Source organism: Pristiophorus japonicus, unplaced genomic scaffold (assembly GCF_044704955.1).
Source record: "Pristiophorus japonicus isolate sPriJap1 unplaced genomic scaffold, sPriJap1.hap1 HAP1_SCAFFOLD_99, whole genome shotgun sequence".
Lineage (NCBI taxonomy): Eukaryota > Metazoa > Chordata > Chondrichthyes > Pristiophoridae > Pristiophorus > Pristiophorus japonicus.
The window spans coordinates 1,531,373-1,548,372 of NW_027254919.1; the positions used below are offsets into that span (position 1 = coordinate 1,531,373).

At 41.7% G+C, this 17,000-nt stretch overlaps 16 non-coding genes across 16 annotated transcripts; all 16 read right to left on the reverse strand.

Moving 5' to 3' along the window:
- Nucleotides 1–895: 895 nt before the first annotated feature.
- On the reverse strand, nucleotides 896–967 carry trnaq-cug (transfer RNA glutamine (anticodon CUG)). The gene has a single exon. It is a non-coding gene; the product is annotated as a tRNA-Gln (tRNA).
- A 1,221-nt stretch (nucleotides 968–2,188) lies between these two features.
- trnaq-cug (transfer RNA glutamine (anticodon CUG)) lies at nucleotides 2,189–2,260 on the reverse strand. The gene has a single exon. It is a non-coding gene; the product is annotated as a tRNA-Gln (tRNA).
- Nucleotides 2,261–2,835: 575 nt separating this feature from the next.
- trnaq-cug (transfer RNA glutamine (anticodon CUG)) lies at nucleotides 2,836–2,907 on the reverse strand. The gene has a single exon. It is a non-coding gene; the product is annotated as a tRNA-Gln (tRNA).
- A 574-nt stretch (nucleotides 2,908–3,481) lies between these two features.
- On the reverse strand, nucleotides 3,482–3,553 carry trnaq-cug (transfer RNA glutamine (anticodon CUG)). The gene has a single exon. It is a non-coding gene; the product is annotated as a tRNA-Gln (tRNA).
- Nucleotides 3,554–4,774: 1,221 nt separating this feature from the next.
- trnaq-cug (transfer RNA glutamine (anticodon CUG)) lies at nucleotides 4,775–4,846 on the reverse strand. The gene has a single exon. It is a non-coding gene; the product is annotated as a tRNA-Gln (tRNA).
- Nucleotides 4,847–5,421: 575 nt separating this feature from the next.
- trnaq-cug (transfer RNA glutamine (anticodon CUG)) lies at nucleotides 5,422–5,493 on the reverse strand. The gene has a single exon. It is a non-coding gene; the product is annotated as a tRNA-Gln (tRNA).
- Nucleotides 5,494–6,714: 1,221 nt separating this feature from the next.
- trnaq-cug (transfer RNA glutamine (anticodon CUG)) lies at nucleotides 6,715–6,786 on the reverse strand. Its single transcript has one exon. It is a non-coding gene; the product is annotated as a tRNA-Gln (tRNA).
- Nucleotides 6,787–8,007: 1,221 nt separating this feature from the next.
- On the reverse strand, nucleotides 8,008–8,079 carry trnaq-cug (transfer RNA glutamine (anticodon CUG)). Its single transcript has one exon. It is a non-coding gene; the product is annotated as a tRNA-Gln (tRNA).
- Nucleotides 8,080–9,300: 1,221 nt separating this feature from the next.
- On the reverse strand, nucleotides 9,301–9,372 carry trnaq-cug (transfer RNA glutamine (anticodon CUG)). Its single transcript has one exon. It is a non-coding gene; the product is annotated as a tRNA-Gln (tRNA).
- Nucleotides 9,373–9,946: 574 nt separating this feature from the next.
- Nucleotides 9,947–10,018, reverse strand: trnaq-cug (transfer RNA glutamine (anticodon CUG)). Its single transcript has one exon. It is a non-coding gene; the product is annotated as a tRNA-Gln (tRNA).
- Nucleotides 10,019–11,239: 1,221 nt separating this feature from the next.
- trnaq-cug (transfer RNA glutamine (anticodon CUG)) lies at nucleotides 11,240–11,311 on the reverse strand. The gene has a single exon. It is a non-coding gene; the product is annotated as a tRNA-Gln (tRNA).
- A 575-nt stretch (nucleotides 11,312–11,886) lies between these two features.
- trnaq-cug (transfer RNA glutamine (anticodon CUG)) lies at nucleotides 11,887–11,958 on the reverse strand. The gene has a single exon. It is a non-coding gene; the product is annotated as a tRNA-Gln (tRNA).
- Nucleotides 11,959–13,179: 1,221 nt separating this feature from the next.
- trnaq-cug (transfer RNA glutamine (anticodon CUG)) lies at nucleotides 13,180–13,251 on the reverse strand. Its single transcript has one exon. It is a non-coding gene; the product is annotated as a tRNA-Gln (tRNA).
- Nucleotides 13,252–14,472: 1,221 nt separating this feature from the next.
- On the reverse strand, nucleotides 14,473–14,544 carry trnaq-cug (transfer RNA glutamine (anticodon CUG)). Its single transcript has one exon. It is a non-coding gene; the product is annotated as a tRNA-Gln (tRNA).
- A 1,221-nt stretch (nucleotides 14,545–15,765) lies between these two features.
- trnaq-cug (transfer RNA glutamine (anticodon CUG)) lies at nucleotides 15,766–15,837 on the reverse strand. The gene has a single exon. It is a non-coding gene; the product is annotated as a tRNA-Gln (tRNA).
- Nucleotides 15,838–16,412: 575 nt separating this feature from the next.
- On the reverse strand, nucleotides 16,413–16,484 carry trnaq-cug (transfer RNA glutamine (anticodon CUG)). Its single transcript has one exon. It is a non-coding gene; the product is annotated as a tRNA-Gln (tRNA).
- Nucleotides 16,485–17,000: the final 516 nt, after the last annotated feature.

A 17,000-nucleotide genomic window follows, 5' to 3' on the forward strand; every position in this document is an offset into this window, starting at 1 on the left:
CAAAAGGCGTTGCATTTATTCATCCTGAGGAATGCCTATTGCACAGATAATCTCAGCACACATTATGCAGCATGAAACAGCAAACTAATTTTTCCTCTGCTGATTGGAACAGGGAACTGCCGGTTGAACACACGATTTGAAAACTCGACTTGCAGATCAAGCATCAATGTCAAAGGCAACAAAACTGCAAACCTGCAGTTTTTTACTTGTTTGACCTGAATTTCCAGCAGCTGGGACAAAAAGCATTCAGGCTCCCCTGAGATTTGAACCAGGATTGCTAGAATTTAGAGTCCAGAGTGCTCACCATTTCACCATGGAATCAACTACTGTCGCCCATTTGAAACATTCCTCAAAATCTACAAAATCAACTCCAACATTACACTTTGGATTGATATTTTTGCATTCACAGCGTCAGTTTCACCTATTTACGGTCTGTTAATTATCGATGCAGAGCAAATCACACAGATGCCGTTGAGGCTATGGGTTCTCAAATAGCTGTTTCTGTTTCAAACTGTTCAGCACAGATTGTACTTCAGTCTTGCCAGGTAAAACGTGTGTTAGCATTGCAATGCATTCATGCAAAATGCTTGGCATGAAAAGAAAATGCAACGTTTTGTTGAGTGCAATCCATGCATTTCAAAAGGCATTGCGTTTATTCATCCTGCGGAGTGCATATTGCACAGATAATCTCAGCACACATTGTGCAGGCAAAGGCAGCATTAAACAGTAAACTAATTTCTACTCTGCTGATTGGAACAGGTAACTGCCGGTTGAACACACGATTTGAAAACTCGACTTGCAGATCAAGCATCAATGACAAAGGCAACAAAACTGCCAAACAGCAGCCTTCTACATGCTTGGTCCAAATTTTCAGCAGCTGGGACAACAAACATTCAGGTTCCACCGAGATTTGAACTCGGATCACTAGATTCAGAGTCCAGAATGCTCACCATTACACCATGGAACCAACTATGCCAAAACATTTGAAAGCTTTCTCAAAATCTGCCAAATCAATTCCAACATTACACTTTGGATTGTCCTTTTTGCATTCACAGCGTCAGTTTCACCGATTTGCGGTCTGTTAATTATCGATGCAGAGCAATTCACACAGATGCCGTTGAGGCAATGGCTTCTCATAATATCTGTTTCTGTTTCACACTGTTCAGCACAGATTGTACTTCAGTCTTGGCAGGTAAAACGTGCGTTGGCATTGCAATGCATTCATGCATAATGCTTGGCATGAAAAGAAAATGCAACGTTTTGTTGAGTGCAAACCATGTACTGCATGCATTTCAAAAGGCGTTGCATTTATTCATCCTGAGGAATGCCTATTGCACAGATAATCTCAGCACACATTATGCAGCATGAAACAGCAAACTAATTTTTCCTCTGCTGATTGGAACAGGTAACTGCCGGTTGAACACACGATTTGAAAACTCGACTTGCAGATCAAGCATCAATGACAAAGGCAACAAAACTGCCAAACAGCAGCCTTCTACATGCTTGGTCCAAATTTTCAGCAGCTGGGACAACAAACATTCAGGTTCCACCGAGATTTGAACCAGGATTGCTAGAGTTTAGAGTCCAGAGTGCTCACCATTTCACCATGCAATCAACTACGGTCGCCCATTTGAAACATTCCTCAAAATCTACAAAATCAACTCCAACATTACACTTTGGATTGATATTTTTGCATTCACAGCGTCAGTTTCACCTATTTACGGTCTGTTAATTATCGATGCAGAGCAATTCACACAGATGCCGTTGAGGCTATGGGTTCTCAAATAGCTGTTTCTGTTTCAAACTGTTCAGCACAGATTGTACTTCAGTCTTGCCAGGTAAAACGTGTGTTAGCATTGCAATGCATTCATGCAAAATGCTTGGCATGAAAAGAAAATGCAACGTTTTGTTGAGTGCAATCCATGCATTTCAAAAGGCATTGCGTTTATTCATGCTGCGGAGTGCATATTGCACAGATAATCTCAGCACACATTGTGCAGGCAAAGGCAGCATTAAACAGCAAACTAATTTCTACTCTGCTGATTGGAACAGCTAACTGCCGGTTGAACACACGATTTGAAAACTCGACTTGCAGATCAAGCATCAATGACAAAGGCAACAAAACTGCCAAACAGCAGCCTTCTACATGCTTGGTCCAAATTTTCAGCAGCTGGGACAACAAACATTCAGGTTTCACCGAGATTTGAACTCGGATCGTTGGATTCAGAGTCCAGAGTGCTCACCATTACACCATGGAACCAACTATGCCAAAACATTTGAAAGCTTTCTCAAAATCTGCCAAATCAATTCCAACATTACACTTTGGATTGTCCTTTTTGCATTCACAGCGTCAGTTTCACCTCTTTACGGTCTGTTAATTATCGATGCAGAGCAATTCACACAGATGCCGTTGAGGCAATGGCTTCTCATAATATCTGTTTCTGTTTCACACTGTTCAGCACAGATTGTACTTCAGTCTTGGCAGGTAAAACGTGCGTTGGCATTGCAATGCATTCATGCAAAATGCTTGGCATGAAAAGAAAATGCAACGTTTTGTTGAGTGCAATCCATGCATTTCAAAAGGCATTGCGTTTATTCATGCTGCGGAGTGCATATTGCACAGATAATCTCAGCACACATTGTGCAGGCAAAGGCAGCATTAAACAGCAAACTAATTTCTACTCTGCTGATTGGAACAGCTGACTGCCGGTTGAACACAGGATTTGAAAACTCGACTTGCAGATCAAGCATCAATGACAAAGGCAACAAAACTGCCAAACAGCAGCCTTCTACATGCTTGGTCCAAATTTTCAGCAGCTGGGACAACAAACATTCAGGTTCCACCGAGATTTGAACTCGGATCACTAGATTCAGAGTCCAGAATGCTCACCATTACACCATGGAACCAACTATGCCAAAACATTTGAAAGCTTTCTCAAAATCTGCCAAATCAATTCCAACATTACACTTTGGATTGTCCTTTTTGCATTCACAGCGTCAGTTTCACCGATTTGCGGTCTGTTAATTATCGATGCAGAGCAATTCACACAGATGCCGTTGAGGCAATGGCTTCTCATAATATCTGTTTCTGTTTCACACTGTTCAGCACAGATTGTACTTCAGTCTTGGCAGGTAAAACGTGCGTTGGCATTGCAATGCATTCATGCATAATGCTTGGCATGAAAAGAAAATGCAACGTTTTGTTGAGTGCAAACCATGTACTGCATGCATTTCAAAAGGCGTTGCATTTATTCATCCTGAGGAATGCCTATTGCACAGATAATCTCAGCACACATTATGCAGCATGAAACAGCAAACTAATTTTTCCTCTGCTGATTGGAACAGGTAACTGCCGGTTGAACACACGATTTGAAAACTCGACTTGCAGATCAAGCATCAATGACAAAGGCAACAAAACTGCCAAACAGCAGCCTTCTACATGCTTGGTCCAAATTTTCAGCAGCTGGGACAACAAACATTCAGGTTCCACCGAGATTTGAACTCGGATCGCTGGATTCAGAGTCCAGAGTGCTCACCATTACACCATGGAACCAACTAGGCCAAAACATTTGAAAGCTTTCTCAAAATCTGCCAAATCAATTCCAACATTACACTTTGGATTGTCCTTTTTGCATTCACAGCGTCAGTTTCACCGATTTGCGGTCTGTTAATTATCGATGCAGAGCAATTCACACAGATGCCGTTGAGGCAATGGCTTCTCATAATATCTGTTTCTGTTTCACACTGTTCAGCACAGATTGTACTTCAGTCTTGGCAGGTAAAACGTGCGTTGGCATTGCAATGCATTCATGCATAATGCTTGGCATGAAAAGAAAATGCAACGTTTTGTTGAGTGCAAACCATGTACTGCATGCATTTCAAAAGGCGTTGCATTTATTCATCCTGAGGAATGCCTATTGCACAGATAATCTCAGCACACATTATGCAGCATGAAACAGCAAACTAATTTTTCCTCTGCTGATTGGAACAGGGAACTGCCGGTTGAACACACGATTTGAAAACTCGACTTGCAGATCAAGCATCAATGTCAAAGGCAACAAAACTGCAAACCTGCAGTTTTTTACTTGTTTGACCTGAATTTCCAGCAGCTGGGACAACAAGCATTCAGGCTCCCCTGAGATTTGAACCAGGATTGCTAGAGTTTAGAGTCCAGAGTGCTCACCATTTCACCATGCAATCAACTACGGTCGCCCATTTGAAACATTCCTCAAAATCTACAAAATCAACTCCAACATTACACTTTGGATTGATATTTTTGCATTCACAGCGTCAGTTTCACCTATTTACGGTCTGTTAATTATCGATGCAGAACAATTCACACAGATGCTGTTGAGGCTATGGGTTCTCAAATAGCTGTTTCTGTTTCAAACTGTTCAGCACAGATTGTACTTCAGTCTTGCCAGGTAAAACGTGTGTTAGCATTGCAATGCATTCATGCAAAATGCTTGGCATGAAAAGAAAATGCAACGTTTTGTTGAGTGCAATCCATGCATTTCAAAAGGCATTGCGTTTATTCATGCTGCGGAGTGCATATTGCACAGATAATCTCAGCACACATTGTGCAGGCAAAGGCAGCATTAAACAGCAAACTAATTTCTACTCTGCTGATTGGAACAGCTAACTGCCGGTTGAACACACGATTTGAAAACTCGACTTGCAGATCAAGCATCAATGACAAAGGCAACAAAACTGCCAAACAGCAGCCTTCTACATGCTTGGTCCAAATTTTCAGCAGCTGGGACAACAAACATTCAGGTTTCACCGAGATTTGAACTCGGATCGTTGGATTCAGAGTCCAGAGTGCTCACCATTACACCATGGAACCAACTATGCCAAAACATTTGAAAGCTTTCTCAAAATCTGCCAAATCAATTCCAACATTACACTTTGGATTGTCCTTTTTGCATTCACAGCGTCAGTTTCACCTCTTTACGGTCTGTTAATTATCGATGCAGAGCAATTCACACAGATGCCGTTGAGGCAATGGCTTCTCATAATATCTGTTTCTGTTTCACACTGTTCAGCACAGATTGTACTTCAGTCTTGGCAGGTAAAACGTGCGTTGGCATTGCAATGCATTCATGCAAAATGCTTGGCATGAAAAGAAAATGCAACGTTTTGTTGAGTGCAATCCATGCATTTCAAAAGGCATTGCGTTTATTCATGCTGCGGAGTGCATATTGCACAGATAATCTCAGCACACATTGTGCAGGCAAAGGCAGCATTAAACAGCAAACTAATTTCTACTCTGCTGATTGGAACAGCTGACTGCCGGTTGAACACAGGATTTGAAAACTCGACTTGCAGATCAAGCATCAATGACAAAGGCAACAAAACTGCCAAACAGCAGCCTTCTACATGCTTGGTCCAAATTTTCAGCAGCTGGGACAACAAACATTCAGGTTCCACCGAGATTTGAACTCAGATCGCTGGACTCAGAGTCCAGAGTGCTCACCATTACACCATGGAACCAACTATGCCAAAACATTTGAAAGCTTTCTCAAAATCTGCCAAATCAATTCCAACATTACACTTTGGATTGTCCTTTTTGCATTCACAGCGTCAGTTTCACCTCTTTACGGTCTGTTAATTATCGATGCAGAGCAATTCACACAGATGCCGTTGAGGCAATGGCTTCTCATAATATCTGTTTCTGTTTCACACTGTTCAGCACAGATTGTACTTCAGTCTTGCCAGGTAAAACGTGCGTTGGCATTGCAATGAATTCATGCATAATGCTTGGCATGAAAAGAAAATGCAACGTTTTGTTGAGTGCAAACCATGTACTGCATGCATTTCAAAAGGCGTTGCATTTATTCATCCTGAGGAATGCCTATTGCACAGATAATCTCAGCACACATTATGCAGCATGAAACAGCAAACTAATTTTTCCTCTGCTGATTGGAACAGGGAACTGCCGGTTGAACACACGATTTGAAAACTCGACTTGCAGATCAAGCATCAATGTCAAAGGCAACAAAACTGCAAACCTGCAGTTTTTTACTTGTTTGACCTGAATTTCCAGCAGCTGGGACAACAAGCATTCAGGCTCCCCTGAGATTTGAACCAGGATTGCTAGAGTTTAGAGTCCAGAGTGCTCACCATTTCACCATGGAATCAACTACTGTCGCCCATTTGAAACATTCCTCAAAATCTACAAAATCAACTCCAACATTACACTTTGGATTGATATTTTTGCATTCACAGCGTCAGTTTCACCTATTTACGGTCTGTTAATTATCGATGCAGAGCAAATCACACAGACGCCGTTGAGGCTATGGGTTCTCAAATAGCTGTTTCTGTTTCAAACTGTTCAGCACAGATTGTACTTCAGTCTTGCCAGGTAAAACGTGTGTTAGCATTGCAATGCATTCATGCAAAATGCTTGGCATGAAAAGAAAATGCAACGTTTTGTTGAGTGCAATCCATGCATTTCAAAAGGCATTGCGTTTATTCATCCTGCGGAGTGCATATTGCACAGATAATCTCAGCACACATTGTGCAGGCAAAGGCAGCATTAAACAGTAAACTAATTTCTACTCTGCTGATTGGAACAGGTAACTGCCGGTTGAACACACGATTTGAAAACTCGACTTGCAGATCAAGCATCAATGACAAAGGCAACAAAACTGCCAAACAGCAGCCTTCTACATGCTTGGTCCAAATTTTCAGCAGCTGGGACAACAAACATTCAGGTTCCACCGAGATTTGAACTCGGATCGCTGGATTCAGAGTCCAGAGTGCTCACCATTACACCATGGAACCAACTATGCCAAAACATTTGAAAGCTTTCTCAAAATCTGCCAAATCAATTCCAACATTACACTTTGGATTGTCCTTTTTGCATTCACAGCGTCAGTTTCACCTCTTTACGGTCTGTTAATTATCGATGCAGAGCAATTCACACAGATGCCGTTGAGGCAATGGCTTCTCATAATATCTGTTTCTGTTTCACACTGTTCAGCACAGATTGTACTTCAGTCTTGCCAGGTAAAACGTGCGTTGGCATTGCAATGAATTCATGCATAATGCTTGGCATGAAAAGAAAATGCAACGTTTTGTTGAGTGCAAACCATGTACTGCATGCATTTCAAAAGGCGTTGCATTTATTCATCCTGAGGAATGCCTATTGCACAGATAATCTCAGCACACATTATGCAGCATGAAACAGCAAACTAATTTTTCCTCTGCTGATTGGAACAGGGAACTGCCGGTTGAACACACGATTTGAAAACTCGACTTGCAGATCAAGCATCAATGTCAAAGGCAACAAAACTGCAAACCTGCAGTTTTTTACTTGTTTGACCTGAATTTCCAGCAGCTGGGACAACAAGCATTCAGGCTCCCCTGAGATTTGAACCAGGATTGCTAGAGTTTAGAGTCCAGAGTGCTCACCATTTCACCATGGAATCAACTACTGTCGCCCATTTGAAACATTCCTCAAAATCTACAAAATCAACTCCAACATTACACTTTGGATTGATATTTTTGCATTCACAGCGTCAGTTTCACCTATTTACGGTCTGTTAATTATCGATGCAGAGCAAATCACACAGACGCCGTTGAGGCTATGGGTTCTCAAATAGCTGTTTCTGTTTCAAACTGTTCAGCACAGATTGTACTTCAGTCTTGCCAGGTAAAACGTGTGTTAGCATTGCAATGCATTCATGCAAAATGCTTGGCATGAAAAGAAAATGCAACGTTTTGTTGAGTGCAATCCATGCATTTCAAAAGGCATTGCGTTTATTCATCCTGCGGAGTGCATATTGCACAGATAATCTCAGCACACATTGTGCAGGCAAAGGCAGCATTAAACAGTAAACTAATTTCTACTCTGCTGATTGGAACAGGTAACTGCCGGTTGAACACACGATTTGAAAACTCGACTTGCAGATCAAGCATCAATGACAAAGGCAACAAAACTGCCAAACAGCAGCCTTCTACATGCTTGGTCCAAATTTTCAGCAGCTGGGACAACAAACATTCAGGTTTCACCGAGATTTGAACTCGGATCGCTGGATTCAGAGTCCAGAGTGCTCACCATTACACCATGGAACCAACTATGCCAAAACATTTGAAAGCTTTCTCAAAATCTGCCAAATCAATTCCAACATTACACTTTGGATTGTCCTTTTTGCATTCACAGCGTCAGTTTCACCGATTTGCGGTCTGTTAATTATCGATGCAGAGCAATTCACACAGATGCCGTTGAGGCAATGGCTTCTCATAATATCTGTTTCTGTTTCACACTGTTCAGCACAGATTGTACTTCAGTCTTGGCAGGTAAAACGTGCATTGGCATTGCAATGCATTCATGCATAATGCTTGGCATGAAAAGAAAATGCAACGTTTTGTTGAGTGCAAACCATGTACTGCATGCATTTCAAAAGGCGTTGCATTTATTCATCCTGAGGAATGCCTATTGCACAGATAATCTCAGCACACATTATGCAGCATGAAACAGCAAACTAATTTTTCCTCTGCTGATTGGAACAGGGAACTGCCGGTTGAACACACGATTTGAAAACTCGACTTGCAGATCAAGCATCAATGTCAAAGGCAACAAAACTGCAAACCTGCAGTTTTTTACTTGTTTGACCTGAATTTCCAGCAGCTGGGACAACAAGCATTCAGGCTCCCCTGAGATTTGAACCAGGATTGCTAGAGTTTAGAGTCCAGAGTGCTCACCATTTCACCATGCAATCAACTACGGTCGCCCATTTGAAACATTCCTCAAAATCTACAAAATCAACTCCAACATTACACTTTGGATTGATATTTTTGCATTCACAGCGTCAGTTTCACCTATTTACGGTCTGTTAATTATCGATGCAGAGCAATTCACACAGATGCCGTTGAGGCTATGGGTTCTCAAATAGCTGTTTCTGTTTCAAACTGTTCAGCACAGATTGTACTTCAGTCTTGCCAGGTAAAACGTGTGTTAGCATTGCAATGCATTCATGCAAAATGCTTGGCATGAAAAGAAAATGCAACGTTTTGTTGAGTGCAATCCATGCATTTCAAAAGGCATTGCGTTTATTCATGCTGCGGAGTGCATATTGCACAGATAATCTCAGCACACATTGTGCAGGCAAAGGCAGCATTAAACAGTAAACTAATTTCTACTCTGCTGATTGGAACAGGTAACTGCCGGTTGAACACACGATTTGAAAACTCGACTTGCAGATCAAGCATCAATGACAAAGGCAACAAAACTGCCAAACAGCAGCCTTCTACATGCTTGGTCCAAATTTTCAGCAGCTGGGACAACAAACATTCAGGTTCCACCGAGATTTGAACTCGGATCACTAGATTCAGAGTCCAGAATGCTCACCATTACACCATGGAACCAACTATGCCAAAACATTTGAAAGCTTTCTCAAAATCTGCCAAATCAATTCCAACATTACACTTTGGATTGTCCTTTTTGCATTCACAGCGTCAGTTTCACCGATTTGCGGTCTGTTAATTATCGATGCAGAGCAATTCACACAGATGCCGTTGAGGCAATGGCTTCTCATAATATCTGTTTCTGTTTCACACTGTTCAGCACAGATTGTACTTCAGTCTTGGCAGGTAAAACGTGCGTTGGCATTGCAATGCATTCATGCATAATGCTTGGCATGAAAAGAAAATGCAACGTTTTGTTGAGTGCAAACCATGTACTGCATGCATTTCAAAAGGCGTTGCATTTATTCATCCTGAGGAATGCCTATTGCACAGATAATCTCAGCACACATTATGCAGCATGAAACAGCAAACTAATTTTTCCTCTGCTGATTGGAACAGGTAACTGCCGGTTGAACACACGATTTGAAAACTCGATTTGCAGATCAAGCATCAATGACAAAGGCAACAAAACTGCCAAACAGCAGCCTTCTACATGCTTGGTCCAAATTTTCAGCAGCTGGGACAACAAACATTCAGGTTCCACCGAGATTTGAACTCGGATCGCTGGATTCAGAGTCCAGAGTGCTCACCATTACACCATGGAACCAACTAGGCCAAAACATTTGAAAGCTTTCTCAAAATCTGCCAAATCAATTCCAACATTACACTTTGGATTGTCCTTTTTGCATTCACAGCGTCAGTTTCACCGATTTGCGGTCTGTTAATTATCGATGCAGAGCAATTCACACAGATGCCGTTGAGGCAATGGCTTCTCATAATATCTGTTTCTGTTTCACACTGTTCAGCACAGATTGTACTTCAGTCTTGGCAGGTAAAACGTGCGTTGGCATTGCAATGCATTCATGCATAATGCTTGGCATGAAAAGAAAATGCAACGTTTTGTTGAGTGCAAACCATGTACTGCATGCATTTCAAAAGGCGTTGCATTTATTCATCCTGAGGAATGCCTATTGCACAGATAATCTCAGCACACATTATGCAGCATGAAACAGCAAACTAATTTTTCCTCTGCTGATTGGAACAGGGAACTGCCGGTTGAACACACGATTTGAAAACTCGACTTGCAGATCAAGCATCAATGTCAAAGGCAACAAAACTGCAAACCTGCAGTTTTTTACTTGTTTGACCTGAATTTCCAGCAGCTGGGACAACAAGCATTCAGGCTCCCCTGAGATTTGAACCAGGATTGCTAGAGTTTAGAGTCCAGAGTGCTCACCATTTCACCATGCAATCAACTACGGTCGCCCATTTGAAACATTCCTCAAAATCTACAAAATCAACTCCAACATTACACTTTGGATTGATATTTTTGCATTCACAGCGTCAGTTTCACCTATTTACGGTCTGTTAATTATCGATGCAGAGCAATTCACACAGATGCCGTTGAGGCTATGGGTTCTCAAATAGCTGTTTCTGTTTCAAACTGTTCAGCACAGATTGTACTTCAGTCTTGCCAGGTAAAACGTGTGTTAGCATTGCAATGCATTCATGCAAAATGCTTGGCATGAAAAGAAAATGCAACGTTTTGTTGAGTGCAATCCATGCATTTCAAAAGGCATTGCGTTTATTCATGCTGCGGAGTGCATATTGCACAGATAATCTCAGCACACATTGTGCAGGCAAAGGCAGCATTAAACAGCAAACTAATTTCTACTCTGCTGATTGGAACAGCTAACTGCCGGTTGAACACACGATTTGAAAACTCGACTTGCAGATCAAGCATCAATGACAAAGGCAACAAAACTGCCAAACAGCAGCGTTCTACATGCTTGGTCCAAATTTTCAGCAGCTGGGACAACAAACACTCAGGTTTCACCGAGATTTGAACTCGGATCGCTGGATTCAGAGTCCAGAGTGCTCACCATTACACCATGGAACCAACTATGCCAAAACATTTGAAAGCTTTCTCAAAATCTGCCAAATCAATTCCAACATTACACTTTGGATTGTCCTTTTTGCATTCACAGCGTCAGTTTCACCTCTTTACGGTCTGTTAATTATCGATGCAGAGCAATTCACACAGATGCCGTTGAGGCAATGGCTTCTCATAATATCTGTTTCTGTTTCACACTGTTCAGCACAGACTGTACTTCAGTCTTGGCAGGTAAAACGTGCGTTGGCATTGCAATGCATTCATGCAAAATGCTTGGCATGAAAAGAAAATGCAACGTTTTGTTGAGTGCAATCCATGCATTTCAAAAGGCATTGCGTTTATTCATGCTGCGGAGTGCATATTGCACAGATAATCTCAGCACACATTGTGCAGGCAAAGGCAGCATTAAACAGCAAACTAATTTCGACTCTGCTGATTGGAACAGCTGACTGCCGGTTGAACACAGGATTTGAAAACTCGACTTGCAGATCAAGCATCAATGACAAAGGCAACAAAACTGCCAAACAGCAGCCTTCTACATGCTTGGTCCAAATTTTCAGCAGCTGGGACAACAAACATTCAGGTTCCACCGAGATTTGAACTCGGATCGCTGGACTCAGAGTCCAGAGTGCTCACCATTACACCATGGAACCAACTATGCCAAAACATTTGAAAGCTTTCTCAAAATCTGCCAAATCAATTCCAACATTACACTTTGGATTGTCCTTTTTGCATTCACAGCGTCAGTTTCACCTCTTTACGGTCTGTTAATTATCGATGCAGAGCAATTCACACAGATGCCGTTGAGGCAATGGCTTCTCATAATATCTGTTTCTGTTTCACACTGTTCAGCACAGATTGTACTTCAGTCTTGCCAGGTAAAACGTGCATTGGCATTGCAATGAATTCATGCATAATGCTTGGCATGAAAAGAAAATGCAACGTTTTGTTGAGTGCAAACCATGTACTGCATGCATTTCAAAAGGCGTTGCATTTATTCATCCTGAGGAATGCCTATTGCACAGATAATCTCAGCACACATTATGCAGCATGAAACAGCAAACTAATTTTTCCTCTGCTGATTGGAACAGGGAACTGCCGGTTGAACACACGATTTGAAAACTCGACTTGCAGATCAAGCATCAATGTCAAAGGCAACAAAACTGCAAACCTGCAGTTTTTTACTTGTTTGACCTGAATTTCCAGCAGCTGGGACAACAAGCATTCAGGCTCCCCTGAGATTTGAACCAGGATTGCTAGAGTTTAGAGTCCAGAGTGCTCACCATTTCACCATGGAATCAACTACTGTCGCCCATTTGAAACATTCCTCAAAATCTACAAAATCAACTCCAACATTACACTTTGGATTGATATTTTTGCATTCACAGCGTCAGTTTCACCTATTTACGGTCTGTTAATTATCGATGCAGAGCAAATCACACAGACGCCGTTGAGGCTATGGGTTCTCAAATAGCTGTTTCTGTTTCAAACTGTTCAGCACAGATTGTACTTCAGTCTTGCCAGGTAAAACGTGTGTTAGCATTGCAATGCATTCATGCAAAATGCTTGGCATGAAAAGAAAATGCAACGTTTTGTTGAGTGCAATCCATGCATTTCAAAAGGCATTGCGTTTATTCATCCTGCGGAGTGCATATTGCACAGATAATCTCAGCACACATTGTGCAGGCAAAGGCAGCATTAAACAGTAAACTAATTTCTACTCTGCTGATTGGAACAGGTAACTGCCGGTTGAACACACGATTTGAAAACTCGACTTGCAGATCAAGCATCAATGACAAAGGCAACAAAACTGCCAAACAGCAGCCTTCTACATGCTTGGTCCAAATTTTCAGCAGCTGGGACAACAAACATTCAGGTTCCACCGAGATTTGAACTCGGATCGCTGGATTCAGAGTCCAGAGTGCTCACCATTACACCATGGAACCAACTATGCCAAAACATTTGAAAGCTTTCTCAAAATCTGCCAAATCAATTCCAACATTACACTTTGGATTGTCCTTTTTGCATTCACAGCATCAGTTTCACCGATTTGCGGTCTGTTAATTATCGATGCAGAGCAATTCACACAGATGCCGTTGAGGCAATGGCTTCTCATAATATCTGTTTCTGTTTCACACTGTTCAGCACAGATTGTACTTCAGTCTTGGCAGGTAAAACGTGCGTTGGCATTGCAATGCATTCATGCATAATGCTTGGCATGAAAAGAAAATGCAACGTTTTGTTGAGTGCAAACCATGTACTGCATGCATTTCAAAAGGCGTTGCATTTATTCATCCTGAGGAATGCCTATTGCACAGATAATCTCAGCACACATTATGCAGCATGAAACAGCAAACTAATTTTTCCTCTGCTGATTGGAACAGGGAACTGCCGGTTGAACACACGATTTGAAAACTCGACTTGCAGATCAAGCATCAATGTCAAAGGCAACAAAACTGCAAACCTGCAGTTTTTTACTTGTTTGACCTGAATTTCCAGCAGCTGGGACAAAAAGCATTCAGGCTCCCCTGAGATTTGAACCAGGATTGCTAGAATTTAGAGTCCAGAGTGCTCACCATTTCACCATGGAATCAACTACTGTCGCCCATTTGAAACATTCCTCAAAATCTACAAAATCAACTCCAACATTACACTTTGGATTGATATTTTTGCATTCACAGCGTCAGTTTCACCTATTTACGGTCTGTTAATTATCGATGCAGAGCAAATCACACAGATGCCGTTGAGGCTATGGGTTCTCAAATAGCTGTTTCTGTTTCAAACTGTTCAGCACAGATTGTACTTCAGTCTTGCCAGGTAAAACGTGTGTTAGCATTGCAATGCATTCATGCAAAATGCTTGGCATGAAAAGAAAATGCAACGTTTTGTTGAGTGCAATCCATGCATTTCAAAAGGCATTGCGTTTATTCATCCTGCGGAGTGCATATTGCACAGATAATCTCAGCACACATTGTGCAGGCAAAGGCAGCATTAAACAGTAAACTAATTTCTACTCTGCTGATTGGAACAGGTAACTGCCGGTTGAACACACGATTTGAAAACTCGACTTGCAGATCAAGCATCAATGACAAAGGCAACAAAACTGCCAAACAGCAGCCTTCTACATGCTTGGTCCAAATTTTCAGCAGCTGGGACAACAAACATTCAGGTTCCACCGAGATTTGAACTCGGATCACTAGATTCAGAGTCCAGAATGCTCACCATTACACCATGGAACCAACTATGCCAAAACATTTGAAAGCTTTCTCAAAATCTGCCAAATCAATTCCAACATTACACTTTGGATTGTCCTTTTTGCATTCACAGCGTCAGTTTCACCGATTTGCGGTCTGTTAATTATCGATGCAGAGCAATTCACACAGATGCCGTTGAGGCAATGGCTTCTCATAATATCTGTTTCTGTTTCACACTGTTCAGCACAGATTGTACTTCAGTCTTGGCAGGTAAAACGTGCGTTGGCATTGCAATGCATTCATGCATAATGCTTGGCATGAAAAGAAAATGCAACGTTTTGTTGAGTGCAAACCATGTACTGCATGCATTTCAAAAGGCGTTGCATTTATTCATCCTGAGGAATGCCTATTGCACAGATAATCTCAGCACACATTATGCAGCATGAAACAGCAAACTAATTTTTCCTCTGCTGATTGGAACAGGTAACTGCCGGTTGAACACACGATTTGAAAACTCGACTTGCAGATCAAGCATCAATGACAAAGGCAACAAAACTGCCAAACAGCAGCCTTCTACATGCTTGGTCCAAATTTTCAGCAGCTGGGACAACAAACATTCAGGTTCCACCGAGATTTGAACCAGGATTGCTAGAGTTTAGAGTCCAGAGTGCTCACCATTTCACCATGCAATCAACTACGGTCGCCCATTTGAAACATTCCTCAAAATCTACAAAATCAACTCCAACATTACACTTTGGATTGATATTTTTGCATTCACAGCGTCAGTTTCACCTATTTACGGTCTGTTAATTATCGATGCAGAGCAATTCACACAGATGCCGTTGAGGCTATGGGTTCTCAAATAGCTGTTTCTGTTTCAAACTGTTCAGCACAGATTGTACTTCAGTCTTGCCAGGTAAAACGTGTGTTAGCATTGCAATGCATTCATGCAAAATGCTTGGCATGAAAAGAAAATGCAACGTTTTGTTGAGTGCAATCCATGCATTTCAAAAGGCATTGCGTTTATTCATGCTGCGGAGTGCATATTGCACAGATAATCTCAGCACACATTGTGCAGGCAAAGGCAGCATTAAACAGCAAACTAATTTCTACTCTGCTGATTGGAACAGCTAACTGCCGGTTGAACACACGATTTGAAAACTCGACTTGCAGATCAAGCATCAATGACAAAGGCAACAAAACTGCCAAACAGCAGCCTTCTACATGCTTGGTCCAAATTTTCAGCAGCTGGGACAACAAACATTCAGGTTTCACCGAGATTTGAACTCGGATCGTTGGATTCAGAGTCCAGAGTGCTCACCATTACACCATGGAACCAACTATGCCAAAACATTTGAAAGCTTTCTCAAAATCTGCCAAATCAATTCCAACATTACACTTTGGATTGTCCTTTTTGCATTCACAGCGTCAGTTTCACCTCTTTACGGTCTGTTAATTATCGATGCAGAGCAATTCACACAGATGCCGTTGAGGCAATGGCTTCTCATAATATCTGTTTCTGTTTCACACTGTTCAGCACAGATTGTACTTCAGTCTTGGCAGGTAAAACGTGCGTTGGCATTGCAATGCATTCATGCAAAATGCTTGGCATGAAAAGAAAATGCAACGTTTTGTTGAGTGCAATCCATGCATTTCAAAAGGCATTGCGTTTATTCATGCTGCGGAGTGCATATTGCACAGATAATCTCAGCACACATTGTGCAGGCAAAGGCAGCATTAAACAGCAAACTAATTTCTACTCTGCTGATTGGAACAGCTGACTGCCGGTTGAACACAGGATTTGAAAACTCGACTTGCAGATCAAGCATCAATGACAAAGGCAACAAAACTGCCAAACAGCAGCCTTCTACATGCTTGGTCCAAATTTTCAGCAGCTGGGACAACAAACATTCAGGTTTCACCGAGATTTGAACTCGGATCGTTGGATTCAGAGTCCAGAGTGCTCACCATTACACCATGGAACCAACTATGCCAAAACATTTGAAAGCTTTCTCAAAATCTGCCAAATCAATTCCAACATTACACTTTGGATTGTCCTTTTTGCATTCACAGCGTCAGTTTCACCTCTTTACGGTCTGTTAATTATCGATGCAGAGCAATTCACACAGATGCCGTTGAGGCAATGGCTTCTCATAATATCTGTTTCTGTTTCACACTGTTCAGCACAGATTGTACTTCAGTCTTGGCAGGTAAAACGTGCGTTGGCATTGCAATGCATTCATGCATAATGCTTGGCATGAAAAGAAAATGCAACGTTTTGTTGAGTGCAAACCATGTACTGCATGCATTTCAAAAGGCGTTGCATTTATTCATCCTGAGGAATGCCTATTGCACAGATAATCTCAGCACACATTATGCAGCATGAAACAGCAAACTAATTTTTCCTCTGCTGATTGGAACAGGTAACTGCCGGTTGAACACACGATTTGAAAACTCGACTTGCAGATCAAGCATCAATGACAAAGGCAACAAAACTGCCA